The following is a 22,991-nucleotide window of genomic DNA, read 5'->3' on the forward strand; positions in this document are numbered from 1 at the left end:
CTGTACACATGATTAAACACCTCCTGTGATGATTTTTAGACAACTCCTTGGTTTGGCATGCACACTTGGAAGATATGTACATGGTGGGATTTCCACCCCGGCCCTGGATTAAGTACTCATCAAACTGATGACCATTAACAAATATTATTATGTTACTGTATAAAATCACAATAGGTCATTATACTTCTATGACCTTACTGCAATTTTCCTTGCCAAGGCCACTGTAGAGCCATGGGCTTTTTATGTCTATAAAAATCTGGTTTAGAAACCAGATTTTGGTGTCTAGAATGAAGGTGTCAATATGGAAAGTTAATGCCTTGATATGGCTCCATTGTATGAGGAAAAAGACAACCAGCATGATTGAAGATTAAACCATTCATTCCAATTTGACTTTGGAACTCACTACCTGATAACTTACTCAATAGTTAATGCACCTGACTTGAATAGTTTTTGTAATGCATTTCATCACTTTAGGCTGTAGATGCACATAACACTCAATTTTCAGGTATGTGCATAATTAATAATTATAAGAAAAGGGCAGACACTCGTTGGAACAACAAAAAGCACATGTCACTTGTGAGTTAAGTATTGTGGCAAAAATGGTAGCTATATGATGCTTCAAGCCTTACGACTGTGGTCAGGTAGGCTGGCAGGCAGGCAAACCAAAAGTTGGGTTTTAGCGATTTCTTAATATTGGCATGTGTATGAAGTTTTGTTTAAGTTATTTGACATATGCTAAGACTATGCCATTAAGGTACTTTTAGGGTAGTTTTTGAGGCAGCAATTTGGTGGGTGTCATTCATTATTGGGGTGATCCCTATTAAACGGTACTACTTACTGTTTGATAAGGGCACATACCTTGCGTCACACTATGCAAAGATAACATTGTCATCTGGAAGTCAAGACTTGTGTACTAAATGATGTGGGTAATCAACTGTAACACAACATGTTGTAGCAACCGAGCATTTGAAAACGTGAGGTGTCATGTGACCCAAACCTGTTATCCAGTTGATATAGATTACATAATGCTTCAAACCATTTTAACATTACTTCATGTGCTTAGGTCATAGCATGCACTTGGGTTACAGCAATTATATGCAAGTTCTTATATCCCTACATCTGCAGCATGCATGTTAACTCGCAATCTCCTGTTAACTATGGAGAAGTATCATGACATAACACAAACAAAAACTATTCATAGTTGCTTGAATCTCACCTCTTAGCTGTAAAAGTGAGAAATGGATTAAGGTAGCAATAATGAAAAGATACAACTTGCTTAGTAGAAGAAATTCAGAAACAGTTAAATCTTGTTAAGGAAATGCTAAATGAGCCATAGTCACCGAATTCTAACAATAAAGTTCAAAAAGAATGGGCTTGTATTTAGGGACCCGCCGATTATGCTCATTATTTTACCTATTATGCTATGCTGCACTGCTCAAAATTTTTCCTATTATGCTTAAATTAATGCTCAATATTTACCTATTATGCTCAAATTATGCTCGATATTTATACCTCAATTCCCATGTTTTTTCTAGTAAATATGCACTTTATGATAAACAGTAAGTTGCTGAAGCACAGACTCTAAATCCTTGCTTGTCAGAATGCATGTCACAGAAAAGATTGATATACTGATACTCTAATAGAACAGTCAGCTGTCTGACTATTCTCTGACTGTTCTATTAGAGTATATCGATCTTTTTCTGTGATTTGCATTTTGATAAGCAAGAATTCATGGTAATGCACAAGTGTTCTGCCTATTATGCTAGCATTATGCTCAATGCTTTCAGGCACCTATTATGCTCATTATTATGCCAGCATAATCGGCGGGTCCCTACTTGTATTTGTTAGAGATAGACACAAACTCTAAATTTACTGCAGCTGATATTACAGTAGCTAATAACTATAGCAAGGAAATGATGAAACAGCAAAATAGATAAATCATACACGGGAGATCCTGCAACAGTACACAATTTTCTATGTAACAAACTGAGCTACCCACTTACACAGCGACGTAAATTTAGAGTTTCATATACAGTATCATTAGTTTATACATGTATACAGTAGATTTTACTATAAATAAATTATTTGCATCATATTATAACGTTCTTGTTTTATTGAAAATACATATTTGGCTGCCATGCAGTATTATAAAAGTAACCTCAGTATTCAGCCTGTATTTAAAGTGCATACTTCATGCATGTTACAAGGCATGGATGGGCCCAGAGACATAGCAACAAAATTTAAAATGAGGGTGCTAGCAAGGTGATGACTGGTTGATACAATTTGTACAATGTGTAAAACTCATTCAGTTGCAGAACATGCGCATTCCAGGGTTTCTGGAACATTCCCCCACAGGAAATTCTGACTTTTGAGATTAGATTTTGTAACAATTTTGGCTAAATTTATGGGCACTACTGTAGAATATACAACATCTACACAGGAAAAGAATGACACTTGGTATTAATTTATTGCTAATGGTATAAAATAATGAAATACTGCATGTACTTCAATGATTAAGTTGAGATTGAATGCAGAGAAGATATGAGATCCCGCCAGCTGTTGTCTGTTCTGGTGCATGCCTAGACTGCACGTTGTTGGGGATCAAGTCACCACTGGGTCTGGGATTATTTTCTGCACTCTTCACAGTTTTAGACTGATACATGTTCCTGACTCCCTGTATTTACAGGCCTAACCTTCTCACAGGTCCCTAGTGGGATAGCATTTAATAAATAGATGTACTTCTGAATCACTCAACTATTACAAGTGTAGCTACAGCATCAGCACTTGTGCTGTAAAGCCTAAATAATTAAATATACTCATATTCGTAATTAATTTTGAGCCTCTTATTGTGAGTTGCTGTGTACAGGTCATGTTAAATTAACATACAGTCATCATAAAGGAAGTTTACAGCTACATATATACTGTAATGTCACCAATCCTTATACAAACATCTTCCCATTACAAGAAAGGACCTAGATAGTCATATACTTATTATACTCAGAACTACTGCAGTTGGGATGTCACATTGTAAGTAGCTTCAGTAACTCTGGGATAGCTATAACGTGTAGTTATACAGTAGCTGTTATTTGATAAATTCATTTGTCGGATATGAAGTGTAGGGGGTGACATGACAATCACTATAGTAATTCAGTTTCCCATGAATTTACCATGAACATACCCTATGAAATGTAACGTTTCATACAGCTTGTCAATGAGTTCATTATGGACTGACTGTGAAATTGAAAAATGCCCCATGAACCACCCATGGTACCTCTTGACTATGAATTTAATGATGAAATTCCAATGAATAAACATTTTCCATAGTGTATTCATATGATAATTGCTGGTTTATGTAGAATTTTATTTTCATTGCTATATGATGGAGGTATTATGGGTGATTCATGGGCTTTTCAATTTCATTGCTAATTCATAAAAATCTTACGAAAGGTCAATGTGAAACATTTATGTATGTTCCATAGGCAAATTTATGGGAAAACAAGTTGTAGCATTGATGAGTTTACATATACATGTAGTTTCACTTGGTTGAATCACTGAGTGAATATACCTGCTTATCACATGCCTCACATACATGTATTATGCATAAATCAAAGTACACATTTGTAATTAAATAAAGAATGTTATACCATTCACAAAAAGTATTAATGTCTGTAAAGCTGCATGTAGATACGTGTAACTTTCATCTTAACAAAAGAGTACTGCAATCTTTATACATAAAGTTGCCAATTGTGGATGACCTTGATTCCCCTCTGCATGCCCACGAGATATAAACTGTAAAGTTCATTAGCTATACAGACAAAACACTAACTTTGACATTAATTTTGGTATCCTTGCTGCAAGTCCACAAGCACAAAATTCAAAGGAGGTCTTTGGATCCATCCAGACCCTAAATCAAATATGCTTATTAATTTTAGACTTTTGTGTGTAATGTAAAATTGATGAGTGCTCTTGAAATAGGATCTGTGATTAGACTACATACCCTCTCCCTAAGCACAGACAGGTTGTAACCAGAAATTTCTAACAAAAGATGCAAGGGTCTGGGGTGCCCCAAACCCCTAGCTGCTGACAGACTTTGAATATTAACATCGTTCAAATTTTTAAAAACTCCTACACCACAGTTTCTGCAGGTATTAACCCTTTTCAGGAAACAACTAGAAACAAAGTCTATTTTGGTTTGGGAAAATCTAATGTGGGGAAAATGTTGCAAAATAAGGCACTATTACATCAATTTTGCAGACCTTAGTTGCAAATATTGCATAAATGTCCTACAATTTGCATGAGGTGTTTGCAAATATAGGTATAATCAATAGTTATTTGCAATTATCTTAGTGTTGCAAATTTAGGTCTTTCTTTATGTAAAATATTTACCAATTGCAAAAACAGCATAAATAAAATGTTAATATTAGCAGCAGATAGATTACACATACTCAGTGGAAGAGTATTTTTTTTGTTCAGTTCTTTCTTTGATATACACATATCACTTTAAAACTCCACTTGTGTCAAAATAGCGCGTATGGGAACTGTGTCTTTTATGATTCTTCCTCCGGTCTTCCAAACTTTCCAGTTTGAGTCATAGGTTCCATCAAGCCATGTTATATTCACATTTCCTGCAGTTCCATTTACTTTATTTATTTTTGCTATTTGTGGCTTGTATTCTTTTTTTGTATTTCTCACAGCATATAGCCACAAACTGGCCTGGTTGGTAAGCAATTTCTGCTGGTTCTTGTATCGATGCTTGCTTTTTAGATTTTTTAGTAGAACCAGTATCACTGCTTTTCCTTTTTCCAAGTTCCACCTGTGGGACATAATAATGGTGAACAGATGACACTAACAGCCAAAGTTTCAAATATAATAATGTTGAGACCATTTTAAAACTTTGCAGACCCTTTCTGAAATTTCAGTGATGCTTTCTTCAGGCATTCTGAAATTTCAGACGTCAGAGACTTTCTGAAATTTCAGAGATGCTTTCATAAGACATTCTGAAATTTCAGAGATTTCAGAGACCAGAGATGCCTTCTTAAAGTGTTCAGAAATACCTCTTCTGAAGTTTCAGAAATGTTTTCATGCAACTGTTCTGAAATTTCAGAAACACTTCTGAAATTTCACTGATGCTTTCTATTGTCCTGAAATTTCAAAGATCAGAGACATTTCAGAAACTTTCTCGCAAATAAGAAGCCTCTTCTGAAATTTCAGAGACCCTTTCTGAAATTTCTGCAGAAATATAAAAAATTTAATTGTTCTGAAATTTCAGGGACCCTTTCTGAAATTTCTGCAGATATAAATTCTTAAATTGTTCTGAAATTTCAGGTGGTTCACTATCGTGATATGATAATAGCTTGTGATTATCATGAGCACCAATATTAGACATTCTTACCTCGCCAGAATTACTCGAACAATTAAAGCATTCATTTGTTTATTCCATCATGTATTCTAATTGTTTTCTGAGATTGGATTTTGCTGTATTTAGGCATGACATATATACATTCAGGTATACAGGACGTGCCTTTACCCGTATTCATGGAAAATAAATAATAGTTATACGGGCACAATGTGGAGTCTATGAAATTTATAAACCCGAAGGCCCGGGCTGTAGCGCACGAGCGAAGCGAGGGCGCTACTAAGGGCCTGAGGGTTTATAAATTTCATAGACTCCACATTGTGCCCGTATAACTGCTTTAGACTCTATTTCACATTACACTCAGATCACTTATCTCATCCATGGCTGTTTCTGCTGTAGGCTCGGCAAAAGCGGCTGGTTTTCTTACGATAATACTAGCGCCATGGCAACTATGCGTCCTCACGTGACTAAATAATCGCGCTCGTTAAATCACTGCACGTGAACAACGCATAGCGATTGGACAAATCCGATTTTGAGCATATGTCATATTGTGCTTAAAGGCGTGGAGTATATTAGAAAACAAGGTGGAGTATATGAGATTTATTACCCACCCAAAACAGCCTAAATAGAGTCTAAGTAAAATTAGTGCTACATTATGTATCTTATCATTTGGATTTACTGCCGTGATAACTATCGTATGGTGATACAATTATTGTGATTAATCGATATAGTTGCAAACCAACCTAAAGAGTTCTGAAATTCATTATAAAGACAAACACAACTTTGACAGTGCAACTCTAAATACACTAGTACTTTTTTAAATTGTAAATTTAAAAATGAAGTAGGGATCTATGCAACAAAAATTAGTGAAACAAGAGATGAATGATGGTATTACAGCATAGCTCAGTGGGAAAATCCTTACTTTGGCATTGAGCAAAATAATTGTTATATATAGCTAATGTGCCAAAGTAGGGACTTTCCCACTGAGCTATGCTGTAATACTATCATTCATCCCTTGTTTCACCACTTTTTGTTGCATAGATCCTTACTTCATTTTTAAATTTACAATTTTAAAAAAATACTAGTTTGTTTAGTTTTGTTGTAGCACAGCCAGCTGCAAAGTAACTTGTGACTGTTCTATTAGAATATCATACAAGTATATCTCGAGTCAGCCAAGAGGTATGCAGCTAGCTAGACCAATAAGGGATGAGGTCATTTTGTTTACTATTAAGTAAACCGCTAGATTGTTAAGAGGTGTGATCTCTGTACTCTATCGCTACTAGTCTACTTAGATCTTTAATTGAAGGGCGTGGTCACAAACCTATTGCAAACGTGATCCCAATGGCGAACTTGCACTATGCTTGCACATATCTAGTCTTATAGTAGCGCCAGGACTGAAGCACTTCTGAAATCCACCTCTGAAATAATTTTGTGACGTCTATATATGTTGCTGAAAGAATGTGTTGGTACGGAAATTAATGTCTCAATATGGTTTCATTGGATAAAGAATAAGACAAGCAGCCTGATTGAAGTTAAAAGAAAAGGCGCAGAGGGCCTATACTTGTTGGAACCCAGGCACGTCCCACTAGTGAGTTTGCTATTGTGGCATAAAATGGTGATTTTGTGCTGCTTTGTTTGGCCTCTATCCTTGCGACTGTGGTTAGTGAGCAATGGCGGATCCAGGATGGGGCATTTGGGGCAAACGCCCCCCTTCAAGAAATTGCATACAAGATTGAGATACTCTAATAGAGCAGTCAATTGCTCTAATAAAGCAGTCACAATGTTCATGAGGCAGTGCATCTTACTTATGAAGCTATAAATAGGATTTTATTTTACATAGCATACGTGATATAATATATTTGGTAAAGGATAACTAGCTATTATTGTTGTGACCTTTTTTTTTCTGCTCTTCAACTTTTTTCAGCAAGGTGCCCCCTCTTTTTCCAAACTCTGCATTCGCTCCTGGTGAGTGAGGTAGTAAGACTAAAATTCGAGTTTTGGCGGTTTTTAAAAAAATCCTATATTCGGCCACCTGTAAGTGTTGTTATATTATAGGTTTTTGCAATTGAATACGTCGCCTTTGCAATTGAATTCGTCCCGTTTGCAATTGAATTTGTCGGTATTGCAATTGAATTCGTCCCGTTTGCAATTGAATTCGTCGGTTTGCAATTGAATTCGTCACCTTTGCAGTTGAATTAGTCGGTTTTGCAATAGAATTCGTCGCGTTTGCATTACAATTCGTCATAAACAAAACGGCTCCAAGAAACCAACCCGTTCATTAAGAGATGAACTATTTATTCCTTGGAGAGTTACACTTGAGACACTAGAAGGTAATTGAAGTTGGTAGTACGCGAAGCTGATAGCTGTCTGACAAGTTAATTAGCTTGCCCGCAAGTGACCACACCCACCATCATGAATGGCGTAGTAGAGTTTGGAATGTTGCTGGAGAGGCTGTAGAGGAAGAATTATTGCCTTATAAAGAGTTGTTTACTACTGTTGTACTTGAACAAGTTCTTGTACCAGCTGCTATATCATGTTTTCGTGTTTGCTCCAGCTGCCATTCTTGTTACGGACGAATTTAACTGCAAAAGCAATGAATTTAACTGCAAAAGTGACGAATTCAATTGCAAAACCGACGAATTCAATTGCAAACGGGACAAATTCAATTGCAAAACCGACGAATTCAATTGCAAACGGGACGAATTCAATTGCAAAGTTGCCAAATTCAATTGCAAAAACCTGTAATGATTATATGGACTAGTACTATTCCGTAAAGTTGGTTTTTATTGTGTAAAATGTCTCTAGGGCGATTTTTAAAGGTGGGATTTTGGGCAGCACACAAAATTTTCAAGGCAATCCCTATTTAAACGCTACTACCATACATTTTGATTCAGTCAGATGCACGTGAAGGCCGTCTAGTTTACAAAAATTAGGTCTTAGTTTTGTAACAATATTAATGCTAAAATGTATTATATTAAAAGAGGCTCAGAATCAGCCAAGTTAACTAGGCCAAACATGGTTGGTTATTGTGGCTTTTCTTAATAATGCTCACCTACCTGCTGTTTGTCCATTGCAATTGCATGCCATGCAGAGCTGTTAAAGGTGGCAGTTACCTCGAAGTCATGGTTTTGAAGCCTTGCAAACTAAGCCATATGTCCCACTACAAAAATTCGTTTATTGCATCATGTGATTAGTAAAAACATGATTAAAGTAGCAGTTGCTCATACTAAGGCCATTGCCTTGTAAGTTGTAACAAGAAGTAATTTGTTACTGTTGTGTAAGTATTATTCCAGAAGACATTCACTAAAGTAGTAGAGTAGTTTAGAACCTTTGTTTACAGGATTCCAGTACTTCATACATAACTTTGGCAGCATACGTTGTTTGTGGATGTAGTATGGTATGCTAAAGTGTTAGTACAACTTTCTGCATCAATTGTGTCTTGTACACTAGTGAGGGAGATCTCTGTAGTTGTGTAAAACAACTGAGTGGTATTTGTAGCAGGGCTGCATGTCAAGAAAAAAGAATTTTTTGCATTGCCTATTGATTTCACAGCAGGTTTTAGGTCCCTTCGCGGTGGCCAAAAGGACTTCAAAATCCAGCTGTGTTTCAGGCTGGCATAGGCTAAAGTTGTGTTGATTTCACCCTGCTTATGCTGCTAAAGAATAGATTCCAGATTTATTTCACAATAGTATGCAACACATGTTGCATAAACTGACACCGAAAGTATTTTCGCATGCTCTTACAATTGACTCTATAAAGTCACTGGCCATACAAAGGAGCATGTAGATAGAGGAAGAGCTGGTCTATAATGTAATGATGATTGTTTTAGCATAGCTCTCCAAATGTTTTTACAACTGAATTATAAAACTATCCTTCAAACCAGAAATTGTGAGGTAACTGCCACTTTAAACAAAATTTATTTGGTATAGAGTGTATGACTACCTGTAAAATTTGAAAAGAATAAGATTTGCTTATTCCATTATTCCACTAATCCTTATTAATACTACCCCCATGCTATACGTAAACTGTCAAGTCAAAGCTACTAATCATATAGGTGGGCTGGGCTCCAATCATTACTGTTTATTCACAAACTACACACACACGCACACACACACACACTACAGTAGACCACACTGTACTAAATGATATTTTCATAATTTTATTTTATTTCTTTCTGTAGTGTGTCATGAAGATGTCAGTGACCAACATCACAGTAACTTACAGCCTACTACATGTACATTCATGCCACAGTATTAGAATAGATGATTCACGGCTAAAACATGCTACGATAATGGGATTAACTTAATTTGCTCACCATGAACTGTCCAATCCACCAAGGTATGGTGCTTTCCCTGTACTCCTCTTTGTAGACAAAGAAGTTCCTCTATGGAAAAAGAAGAGGACAAAGAAAATCCTATGACTATGGGTAAACTTTATTTCTACTAGGAAAATCCGTAATGACATAGTTTTTGTTGATTTGATTGTGCGTCAAAGCAATTGTACAGCAAGATAATATTATTCACAAATTTATTACCCAGCTTATTTCATTACATTTCATTACATTTCTTGAACATTTGTTTTTGCAAAATCAATAGTTTTTGCTCAGTCAGTCACATATGTATTGTAGTTATATGCATTCTATGCTTATTTGTGCATGATGAATTATTTTAACACCTGTAATTTATTTCCCATATCATTGCTATATATATAAATCAAGTTTATTGCTATTTCAACTGTCTAGTGCTTTAAACTCAAGACTATCGATGATTAAAGTCTTATTGTAGCTGTCCACTCCCTGTTATTATAGATAACAGAAAAGCAATTCAAACGTTGTGCAAAATTATCTGTTTTGGTCACGTATGAGACTGGATTTATAAAAAAGTACCTTTTCACAGACAAACTTTGACCCAATTTTTGACCTTTGAAATTTCACAATTTTTCTGTCATTGTGTATAACTGTATGAAATTTTCCATCAGTAAAGCTACACTATCCGGCTATATTTTAATACAAACAGCAGCAGGTTTGTTTCGCAGGCTGATAGCCTACTAGGAAAAGGATCTCTTAAGTCACAATGGTAAACCTGGACGATTTCCATCAAACGTAGTGTAAGGGTCAGTTGTTACAACTTATTAATTTACTTATGATAGCATGCACTATAACCCTTAGAATATGACATCAGAGCTCCAAGCTTATTTATATATATTTACATGTATAGAACTTCTGTACCTAGGTATATTGCACAGCACAGGATCTTGCATAACATGAAGAAGAGTAACTGTTTAAATACACAAATATTTTAACATAAGAGTAACTTATGGCAAAGCAACCTGGATAATTTTTAATAATTGCAGTGATAGAATATGTGATAATACCACAGCATGCATGATCTGCTTAAATACTCCTTTTGTAGTGACCATCACTACACAAAAATAGTGAGCATTGTGGCAGAAATCAGTGAAATAAGTAGTGAAATTCACTACAATTTTTTTTACAGTGAATACTTAGTAGTACAGCTTGTTACTCAGCATAACTTATGGCTATGCAGTAGTTAACATAGTTACATGTTTATCAGAGTATAAGTGAAAGTGGTAAGGCTCAGTCTAGGAGCATGCTACCATGCTATTTGGAGGTCATTTTGGGCCATGACACTGTACATATGTACAAAGTGCTAGACATATGTAACAGAAACCAACACCTGACAAGTGTTGGTTTAATGATATAGCTGGACGCTGCTAAAAAGCATCTCCATAATACCAAGAATTTATAATGGTGTAGGGAGAGTATCAAACTAAGCTATACCCTGTGAAATATGAGCCCGTAAGCTACATGATTGCCTTGAAGTGGAAGCTACTGTACAGCCGAAGCTTGTACCACTGGTGGTATTGGCTCAACGTCCATGTGTTCAAAGTGTGACAGCTCAGTTGAAGGTTTCATCATGGATGGGACAGAATTTGACAAGGGCTTATTTTTGTAAATTCCTATGGCATCGTTCAAACAACTCGGTGATTTGCATTGATTGGTGACTAATTATAAGTACATGGGCGTGAGCATACAGGTTGAGAGACTGAAGCTAGAGTGAAAGAACATTGTAAAAGTATGACACAATGTGCTGATGAACTCAGTACAAAGAGAAAGGCGCAGCCAACTAACCTTGAAAGCCATAGATATTGACTTCACAACATGTGTGAAGTCTTAATTCGAGCATGGGTGGCATTGCATGCACATTCCATGTCCATGCCTCGACAGTTCTGATAGTGAAAGTGACACATCTAGATGGGGCTTTAGCCATAGGGATTCAATGTGGACTACCCGACCAAACAAAGGTGTTAAATTTTGGCAATCAACAGCGGTCAGATTTACGAGAGGACACAAAAGTATACAGACTACCTTACAGGCTCATTTTTCATTGCGTATAGCGAAGTTTGATACTCTTCCTAACACATTATAAACTCTTGATAATACTGCGTTAACCTTTTTCTGATGCTGTATATAGTGGGGACTAAACATTAAATACACACTATTGATATCAAACGTTAAGTAACATATTTTATAAACTGTTTGTTGTGCATAACAAGAAATATACAGTATCATGCTGGTCAAATTCCTGATTGCCTATTTCCAATAACACAGTCAGGAAAATATACTACTACTCGGTGTTTCCAATACTAACTTCTTTGTGCATATACAAGCAGCCAAACAGTATACAACAGTCAAGTGAATAGCAGTGCTTGAAATAAGCAGACAAAAATGCTAGGACATAGCACCTAAACTAAACTATTTTTGATCAGACATCTGTGAAACTTGTTCAGACATTGGATACTTTTACCATGAAAAATTATTTGTCTGAGTAAATTTTTGTTGGACCGGCATGATGTCCAACCAAAATAGAACATGTTCAGACATACACCAATTTTGGTCAGAAAATGTCAGATGTCTGACCACTATTTCAAGCACTGAATGGTCATCCTTGCAAGGATCACAGCATGTTAGAATGTCAAGGATGTATCCTCTAACTACTGAGACAGGCAATAAAATTGGCTTCCTATGTTTGCTGATTAAGCTATACTGATATTTAACACTATCTTTTCAGCTAAAATTGACACCTAGCTATAGCTACCAGAGCTGGATTGACAGACTGATTTCATGCTGCTACCCAACATTAGGATTTATGTATATAGCCAGAATGGATGCAATTCATAATAAAGAGGTGTCATCATCCGGCGTCAGTTCCCATTACATCATGACCATTTCAAAATTAATGGTCTTCACAAAGTGAAACGTATAAACTTAATAAGCTATTACAAACTGAGGCGATATAATTTCGCTTACATAATGCAGTAGTTACCTTATCGAGTCACATACCTTACAGTAGTTCACAACAAGCCGGTCCCGGCAACTTTGGCGAATCCGGCTCGAGTCGGCGTCCCTGGCGATTTGTGGGCAGTGACTACGCGCGCTTCTTTCCAGTTAGTTGATCACGCTGAGAATATACCACTGTGCTCCACTACATCTGGTAGGAACGTTGGTCCTTTCGCCCAGCTCTTTTGCTCGCCTCACGCAAATTCTCATGTGCCAGCATAGATTGTGCTATGGTGCCAGATTACAATATAATCTGGCGGCGCCCGTATATTTCTCTTTACAAGACTATAATTGCTACCATAAAGGTACAGATAACTAGCAACAAATGCATAATTATTAGGGGAAGTTCTAGGACTGACTTCACAAGGGGTGATACTGTATATCATTTACACAGCTGTATTAAAAGCACATCTAAAGTATATAATTAAGTTTATACAGTACTATATAGTCCGGGTGACAATTCTCTTAAACGCACTTTATTTTTAAGCAGGTAGCACTCCCCTGGCAACTTAAATACTTTAACACCATCGTATAAGTAGTAGTTTTACCATGGGCATGAGTGATTTGCCTGAAATAATATATATGCATGAGCACGAGGTGCACAGCCCGAGTACGTATATTTCAGGCAAATCACAAGTGCCCATGTTACAACTAATATATTCCACTTGGGTGACTCACCTGCATGTGTGGGAAACTGCACAGATGCTTTGTGAGTCTATTTATATGGGACCATGTGAATTTCAATTGTGGATAACATTGTAAGGGCAACGACAAGGTGTTGCTGAGAGGCCGAATGTAAGTGTATCGACACGAGCGAGCGTGCAGATCACTTCAATTGTGGGTATGCAATTAAACACAGGAAGCTCAAATGCGAGCTGAACAGCTCATAATGAAGCTTCAATACACTATAAAGTTCTTACTATACTAGCCATGAATAAACTGAAGCAGTGAATATGTTTACAGTGGTATAATGGCCTAGTCAATTAAGTGCCATGCCCAATCACTATGTGGGTGTGTGACATCACTAGAGTTGCACCGATATGCATTTTTTCATATTTGCCGATACCGATTATTTGCCTATTCCTGTAACCGATATGCCGATATTTACCGATATTCTTCATTTCTTCAGAACAGAGGAGGAGGAGCAGAAAATCACCTAAAGTTTATGCGTATAAACTGCATTTGTAATGATAATGTAATCAATGTAATTAATTACGTGGGCGGCCGACTTTTACAATGTTTTACACAGTTTTGCTAGTATCTCCTTTCATGGAAAAGGAAGCCAAGTAGTTATAAAACAGCTAATCAAACAGTGTTTTAGTGGGACTACAGACCCTTTGTGAAGAGTGATCAACCAATTGCGTGGGCGGACGATAAATATACACAGCCTACTATAGCCTTGCAACCACATTTGTGCAAACAAACAAACTCAAATAGTTACAAAACAGTTACAACAAACCACTTACTGCTACATTCACCACCTTCTTTACTTTCACCTGTTCATTGTCGTCAACTTAACGATTGATTGTGGGTTTCGGTTAACCGGCAAGTTATTTCCGCTTCGTAGCCGATACCGATACTTGTAAAATTAGCTAATATCGGTTGTTACCGATAATTCAACCGATTATCGGTGCAACTCTAGACATCACACCAAGTGTCAAAACAGCAATATAAAGATGATTCAAGTGCACTAGAGTACTTACTTTACTAGCCATGAATAAACTAAAGTAGTGGATATGTTAGCTAATTAGCACTAATGGCCAAATCAATTAAGTGCTATGCCAGTGTCTGTACATCTGCCACATCAATGCAATCAAACCAGCAATATAATCTAACCTGTGACCTTCTTCATTCAGTAAAACAACAAACTATCTTCTTCCCCAAGTCCATGATCTATGCTTTAGCTCACTTTACAAAACTAAAACCCACTATTTATCCTGTGAAGTGTCACTATATTAAAGCAGAGGAGATCACACAGTTTCATCAAAGAAATCATATGATTTCTGAGAAAGCTTGGAATGCATTAATGAGAATAGGAGGTAGTATATACAAGTTATATCCCTCCTAGAATATAACTTGTATATACTACCTCCTATTCTCATTAATGCATTCCTGAGCACTGATAGCAGTGCAATTATACCACTTATACACCTTCTCTTCCCTTTGAAGTGAGGTGTAAAAGTGGTCTATATTATAATGTACCTTATAAATAACATATTTTTTGTTTGTTACTTGTCCGGAATTGCTGCAGAAGTACACAAACTGGTTGCCACACAGTTCTGCTGCTCCATAAACTTTTAACCTGACTATCGCTGAAAATTATGTACACCCTGTACATCGGCATTTGCCTCTCATCAAAACTATAAACAAATTTTCGAGGTACTGTAGCTTATGCTGCCATTTAGTAGAGTTATAGTTCTAGGTAACAGTGCATGCACTTTATAACTACACAGTAAGACTGGTATCCGTCAAACGCCTTAGTCAAGTTGTCACCTAACTTTGCAGCGTACTAGTTGAGTACCATGCAAAATTTTCTACTAGCAAATTAGCACCTAAGGATTGCCATTTTAGTTGAAGGAAACATGACGAGGAAGATATTACAAAGATCCTGACCACTCTGACTACATGGTACAATCCATTTACAGACCATGGTAATGATAAATTACTGAATATTTCATCAGGCACAGTTGCCATTGAAACTGTTACAGATCATTTGCTTAATTAATGCATACACTGTGGGTGACGAACGCTTTAAAACTTTCATCTCAGAATGAATTGTGTAACCCAAAACTGGCCTGTTTGAACCAATCAAAAAGTTGAATCTGGGCAATTTTTCATCATTATCATCAAAGTCAGTTGTTAGCACAAAAACTGGGAAACAAGTAACCTTAAAAGCAGATCGCAATTTGCTAGCTTGCATGCTAGTGATAGCACAGGCTTGTACAAACACTTTTAATCTTCAAAGTGTACTGATGTACAGCCTGGTCCACTTCCCTGCTCCATAGCTAACACAAATGGCTCTCTAATGAGAACTAACAAATCAAAACTTTTTGAACTACTGGAAAGCCAAGCCTCACCATTTGATGTGAACATCAACCAAGTATTAACTTAGATGTATGATGGCATGGCTCTCATCTAATCTATCAATTCTCAAGCCATACCAGACACTATGGCACAGCTTGCACAGTACATCTTTTCTCTAATAATGAAACACACAAGCAATGAAATGCATGTGGACTTTGTTTGTGACACTTACCCAGATGTATCAATTAAGAATGCTGAGCGATCTAGAAGAGCTAAAGGTGATGGTGTACGTACAAAGAATGCTTCATTGAGATCAGCCCTGTCCAAAGTAATGGAAAAGGTACTTGTAAGTTGGGGGAAATAAAGAAGAATTGATTGAGTGTTTCTATTTAACCAGTGGCATCAAGATTGCTATGCACCTTACTACAGAGGAACACTGTACATAACACATGGAGAATATTGCCACTGCCTTAAAGTACAGAATTAACATGTAGTTTGCACTGAAGTAAGTGAATTGTGCAGTCATCAAGAAGAAACTGACACCAGACTATTACTTCATGCTTTCCATGCTTCACAACAGGTAAATCGGGATACCATCATCATTCAAACACCTGATACTGATGTAGCTGTAATTGCTTGTTCAGTAGCACATAAAATACATTCACGGATACTCTTAAACACTGGTACTAAGTATAGACAGAGAATAATCAACATCAAATCAGTAGCTAACAATATTGGAATCAATATAATATGTACTGGCATTACCAGGCTTTCATGTATTTACTGGATCTGATTCAACCAGCTCATTTTGTGGCCGTGGCAAGAAAGTTTCATTTGAATTAATGATCTCCAGTGCTAACACTCACCATCTATGTACAATGATGTCCATTGGTGAGACAGTTAGTCCATCACCAACACTGTTGTCTGCCACATGTATGGGAAGCGTGAACTTCAAAGCATAGATGAAGCTAGATATCAGTTATTCTGTGGTAAAGGATGTTCCTCTGAGCAACTCCCACCAACAGAAAATGAATTAGAGTTGCATTTGATGCGAGCATTCTACCAAGCTGCTATATGGAAACATTGCCTTCAAGCAAGACCTCCAGACAACATCAATCCTAATCCAAATGGTCATGGGTGGAAGGTAGAAGGAGACCAAATATTAAACATTTGGATGACACAACCTCCAGCTCCAGATGCCATTCTCTCCTTAATATGCTGTGGGTGTAAGTCAGGTTGCTCATCTGACAAGAGAATGTGCTCTTGTGTATGACAAGGACTTCCATGCACAGATTCATGCAAATGTGTTGAGTGTGGAAACCAATCAACAAACGTATCCTGTTCAGATGACCAGCAAGGGCCCGGGACACAGACAGAGAAGAATAGAATGGCAGCTCTAACATCTTGATGTACTGTATGGTGAACCTGCATGGAAAAAGTACATAAACATGTGAAATTGAGCAAATACTGAAATGTACAGTATTAATTATGTATGTAACATACAGTATATTCGAAAGTCACAAATTGAGTATTTTGGAATATGCAATTCATCACCTTAACAGCTCTATCTAATGCAAATTGTGGTACCTGTATAACAGACATACATCCAAAATCACAATAAATACCCTCAAGGTTTATTGCCGCAGAAGACACTTTGGTAACAGTTTTTGATGAGCAGCGACTTTACTACCGTATCCTTATTATGAACAGAATTAACTAACTGAGCTAGAAAACAAAAGTTGCCGGGGGGGGGGGGGGGGGGGGGACATAACATTGGATTTTGAGTTTTGTTACCCAGACTAATAGTAGGGATAAAGTTGTCTATATTGTTGTCCTGAAATTCTTCACCATGGATGATGCATGTGGAGGTTATTAGTAGTGCAAATATTTGATGAAACAAATTGATGATCAAGCATTTTGAAGAACCTATTAAACTTTTGTGCTAGCTATTATATGGTATTAAATCTCTGTAAGCAGGAGGCCTGGGAGGTGCAGTCTGCCAGACACAGAGGCATTGTTAATGCTTTCACTATACAGAATTCACAAATTATTTTGTCAATTCAAACATCATATTATTTTGTAGCTACATAGCTAACCCTGAAAATAATATCGTAATAATTAACTACAAGGAGTTATTATCATTTCAATGCTTTTCACAGTATCAATAAAGGGTTGCAGCTAATGATCAGCTACAGGTGTAGCTATTCAAGAAATTCAACCGGTAAAGTACAGGACTGAAGTGTAAGCTAGAATTTCAACACTGATAGGATGTTTGGCACAATGGTAAGAAAGTAAACTTTAACTTCAGCAAAAATACTGGTATTTTCCTTATGGCGTAGCAGAGCTTGAAATCTTAGCTATTGACTGCTCTGTTAGAGCATCTCAATTTGCTTTCTCCTCGGCTTTCTCGTTGATTCTTAAAAGAGCTACAGTATCTTCTCCCCTAGTGTAGCTTCTGCTATAGAAGTCTAGAATCACATTTTACATTAGTCTAGTATACGGTTTTTTTATTTTTTAAATAAATACGTGGTAAAGTAAAAAATAAGGCAAGTTATATAGTGCAGGCAGTCACGTGCATTAAAAAAAATTAGACAAAAACCTAAGAAAGAGAAAAAAAAAAAGTTGTCTCACAGTGTAATGGCTCGAAACCGGGCATCCGTACTCATAAGCAATGTTCGTAACGATTATACCAACGGTGCTGCAGCTACCCACCTCCTTTAGTTTCTACCTTATAAATATCCGACTGAAGTGACTTCTATATATAACAAGAGTGAAGAAGAAACCAAAGCTGAACCCTAGCCTATCCCTAACGCTAGGGAACTACTTTTCGCGTCCCCTAAAGTTGAATGCTAGGGGCAACCTACTAGACGCGTACCCTAAAGTTGAATGGCTCGGGGAAACCTACTTAGACGCCGGCGTGCCCTAAAGTCGAATGCTCGGGGCATATAGCTATTGGACGCGTACCAACTCTAGCTCGCCTAGACACAACTGGTTTGTTTGATAGTCCAGCAAATGATGGGCTTGTGCCGGTAAAATAGCCGTTCACCTTCGTAACCGGTGCCGGTACTATATCCACTTTGAAAAAATAAACAATAATAATTGTGGCCGGGGAGTCCCCCTCCCACCTCTCATAGTTGTGTTTGATCACGTGTTCCAAGACAAAGACTATATACTAACTTGAAGATATAGCTACGTAGCTAGTCATGGTAGTTAGATACGGCCTACAATGGATGAAGTAAGGCGAAAGTTTTTATCAACGGGCGGTTTCGCCGGGATCTTAATTACGTTAACAAGTGTAATGCTTGATTCAATAATTCATTAACAATCATATAAACAATCATACAACAATCACGACTTCACTTCTACGATCCCTATATTGTCAGTCTTTCTCTTGACACGAGGCCGCTTCCCGCGATTTCCGTGACTGTCCTCTCAGCTCCGTCCTGCTCCGGATACTACTATCATTAATCACCTTACAACTTCCCCCCCTTTTCAAAGCTGAGCCTGGGTGAAGTTTTCCATGTTCCCTGAATCTAGCAGGTAACCTAACCTGGCGTCCGCTCCTAGTAGTGGTAGTAGTAGAGGACTTGGAGTGTGTTAAATCAGTGGTAGCAGCCTCTGGTGAATCATCAACAGTTCCTTCCTGTTGCGTGGCTACTTTGGGCTCCCTTCTCCTCACTTGTCTTCTCTTATTAAGCCTGCCTGAGTGTCCAACCCAAGGGGTTGCCTCAGCCATCTCTCGTCTACACTTGGACAGTCGTTGTCGTGAAACATTCATCTCTTCAGCATTATCATCACTCTTTAACACAATAACTGCATTGGTTGATGTCAGTGACTTGATCTGAAATGGTCCCTTGTAGACTCGGTCCAAGCGAAACCTCGGCTCCACTTTCAACATCACAAGGTCTCCTACCTGTAGCTCTACATCTTTAACACCTCTGTCATAATGCTGTTTCTGTGCCCTTTGTGCAGATTGGATGTTCTTCCTTGCCAGCTCTCGAGCATACTTAAGTTCCTTAGCCAGCTCCTTCCCGAATTCAGTCTCTATCACGGGGTACTTAACTTGGGGCACACTAAAACTCAATGTACTTGGTAGATTTGGGTCTCTTCCATTAACCAGATAGAATGGAGTTTCACCCGACGATGAATGTGGTGTTGTGCGGTACGCAAACAACACGGGACCAAGCTTCTTGTCCCAATCCTTGCCACCCTTACTCACTAGCTTCCGCAGCATCTGTTTTAATGTCCTGTTGAACCGTTCAACTAGGCCGTCAGTCTGAGGGTGACCTCCTGACGTAGGCAATTGTTCTATGCCGATCAACTGTGCTGTCTCCTGTAGTACATTGGACAGAAATTCAGCTGCTCTATCATGGATTATCCGCCTTGGCACTCCATGTTTCCAGATCAGATCTAATAGGCACTGTGCTACAGTCTCAGCCTTCCTATTTGCCACTGCATACACCTCAGGCCACTTACTCAAATAGTCTTGAAAGACTAGAGCATACCTGTTCCCAGAAGAGCTGAGGTCAAACTCCACAAAATCCATGCCGACACATTCAAAGACACCCCCTACCGGAATGCTCACTAGTGGTGGTTTCCCTCTGAACCCTTGTCCTTTAACAGACGCACACACTACACATGAGGCACACTTCTTGTGTACTTGAGCATTCATGCCATCCCAATAAAAATACTGACTCACCCTTTGCTTCATCTTCTTGGCAGCAAAATGTCCAGCAAAACACGAGTCGTGGTGCTCATCAAGAATCCTCTCTCTCAGATGGTTGGGGACTACTAAACGGCGTCTCCCTGGCATGTCTGTACCCTCATAATACAGGATGTTATCAACAACATAGTATCCCTTCTTGCCTTGAACCGACACTCGCTGAGCTTCACTAGAATCCTCAGGCAGCGTTCCATCCCTCAGGTAGTCAATTAACTTGGCCAATACAGGGTCTTGTCTCTGTTCTTGTTGTACCTGCTCCATACCTGATCTATTATTTTCTGTCACATGTAACACTACATTATCATGTCCAATTGTCTGTTGGTCAGTCAGCTGTCCTCCTAGTATTGGGGCTCTAGATAGGGCATCAGCAGCAGTGTTAACTGTACCAGGCTTGTGCTCCAGTCTCATCTTTGGTAAGAATCTAGCTAACCTTAGATACCATCGTGCAAGTAAACCCTTGGTTTGACTCTTCAAATGCACTAGGAACGCACTGACCAATGACTGGTGATCGGTGTACACAGTAAACTCATTGCCAAGCAAGTACACCTCAAAATGTTCCACAGAGTAAACCAACGCAGCCACCTCTAACTGTGTAGGTGCATACTTAGCTTCCGCTGGGTTAGTCTGCCTACTGGCATACGCAATAGGATGCCTCCGGCCTTGATCATCCAACTGTTCCAACACAGCACCAAAACCCAATAAGCTGGCATCAGTCCATACATAAAAAGGCTTCGACAAATCAGGTGGATGCAACACAGGTGCTGTTGCTAACCTCTCCTTGAGCTCCTGAAAAGCTCCCTCACAGCCATCACTCCAATTGAACTGTACTGTTCCTCCAGTAGCTGGGTCCTTCCTAGTCAAGGCAGTCAGTGGTCTAGCCACAGCTGCTAGATTGGGCACATGCCTCCTATAAAAATTCACAAGCCCCAGGAAACCCTTCACATCCTTACAACACTGGGGAGTAGGGAAGTTCCTCACAGCTTGGACCTTCTTATCATTAGGACTCACTCCACTGGCTGACAATGTGTGTCCCAGGTACTCCACCTTCTCTTGTGCAAACGCACATTTACTAGGTTTAAGTCTCAGCCCAGCCTCCTCTAGTCTTGTCAGTACCTTCTCCACATGTTCTAGGTGCTCCTGGAAAGATCTGGACACAATTAACAGATCATCTAAATACACAAACACAAAGTTCCATATGTTACCACTGAAGAGTTGGTTCATCAGACGTTGAAACGTCGCAGGAGCATTGGTTAGTCCGAATGGCATCCTCCGATACTGGTACAAACCCATATGACAAGTGAATGCCGTCTTACTCTTGGAATCAGGATCCATCCTTATCTGATGATACCCCTTCATCAAATCTAGGGTAGTGAACCACTGGCCCTTCTGCCTGCCCACTGTGTCAATCAAGTCGTCAATCCGGGGAATAGGGTAACAATCCGGAATGGTGTCCTTGTTGATACCTCTGTAGTCAACACAAACACGGAGACTACCATCTTTCTTCCTTACCAATACTAATCCCGAAGCATATGGGCTTGTGGATTGCTCAATACAACCTGTTGCCTCTAGCCTGGTCAACTCTGTCTCTAACTCTGCACGTAAAGCATACGGCAACCTACGAGGGGCTGTTCTGAAGGGAACCACTTCCTTCATCTCTATCTTGTGTTGTACAAGATCTGTTTCTCCGAGTTCACCATCAGATAGGGCGAACACCTGGTGTTTCGTCAATAAAAGCTGCAACAAGGTCTCTTTCTCATCTGTTGAGCAAGCATCTCCTACCAATAACTGGGAACGCAGTTCTGTCTGGCGATGTTCCATTTGTGATGTACACATTCTCACAACTGTGTCAGGTACTGGTGCCTCTTCCCACACAGGGTCGGCTTGGTCCACTGGACTTACTTCCTCAATGGTACCTACAACTGTACCCTCGCCAATTACTACTGTACTACTGTTCCAATTAGTCACCATCACTCGTGGCTTAGCTTCTCCTTGCTGCCACAACTGTTCAGTGAAATCACATCCAAACTGTGCCATAGTGCACTCACTTGGTGACACAAGACCAACAGAGATTGACTCTTGGTTAGGGTCTACTTGAACACACACTGCTTTGGTCTGCCAGGGGCCCAGGCGGAGCTCTCTTCCAAGGGTAACCTGTAGTACACTAGCTCTACTTACTATGTGCTGTGACTCACCATTATCATACTGTGGATGTACTTCCATTCCATTGACATGGATGACTCTAAAACCAAGGCCCACCAGAGCATTGGTGCCTAGGATTAAGCCACAATTGCGTAGCTCCCCTTTCCAAATTGGTTTCTCAGATGCCAACACATGACATGGTACCTCCTTACAAACCCCAGTCTCCTCCACTTTAACTTGTAGAGAAACTAAACCAATAGTTCCTAGAGCAATACCAGCAGCACCCACTGGCTGTGTGCCCATCTCAAGGTTCCTCTTGTGACTCTCCTGTAGTGACCAATCATTGGCTTTCCTTATTGCTGGCAGTAGTTCTTTCCTCACTAAAGAAA

Source organism: Dysidea avara, chromosome 1, assembly GCF_963678975.1.
Source record: "Dysidea avara chromosome 1, odDysAvar1.4, whole genome shotgun sequence".
Lineage (NCBI taxonomy): Eukaryota > Metazoa > Porifera > Demospongiae > Dictyoceratida > Dysideidae > Dysidea > Dysidea avara.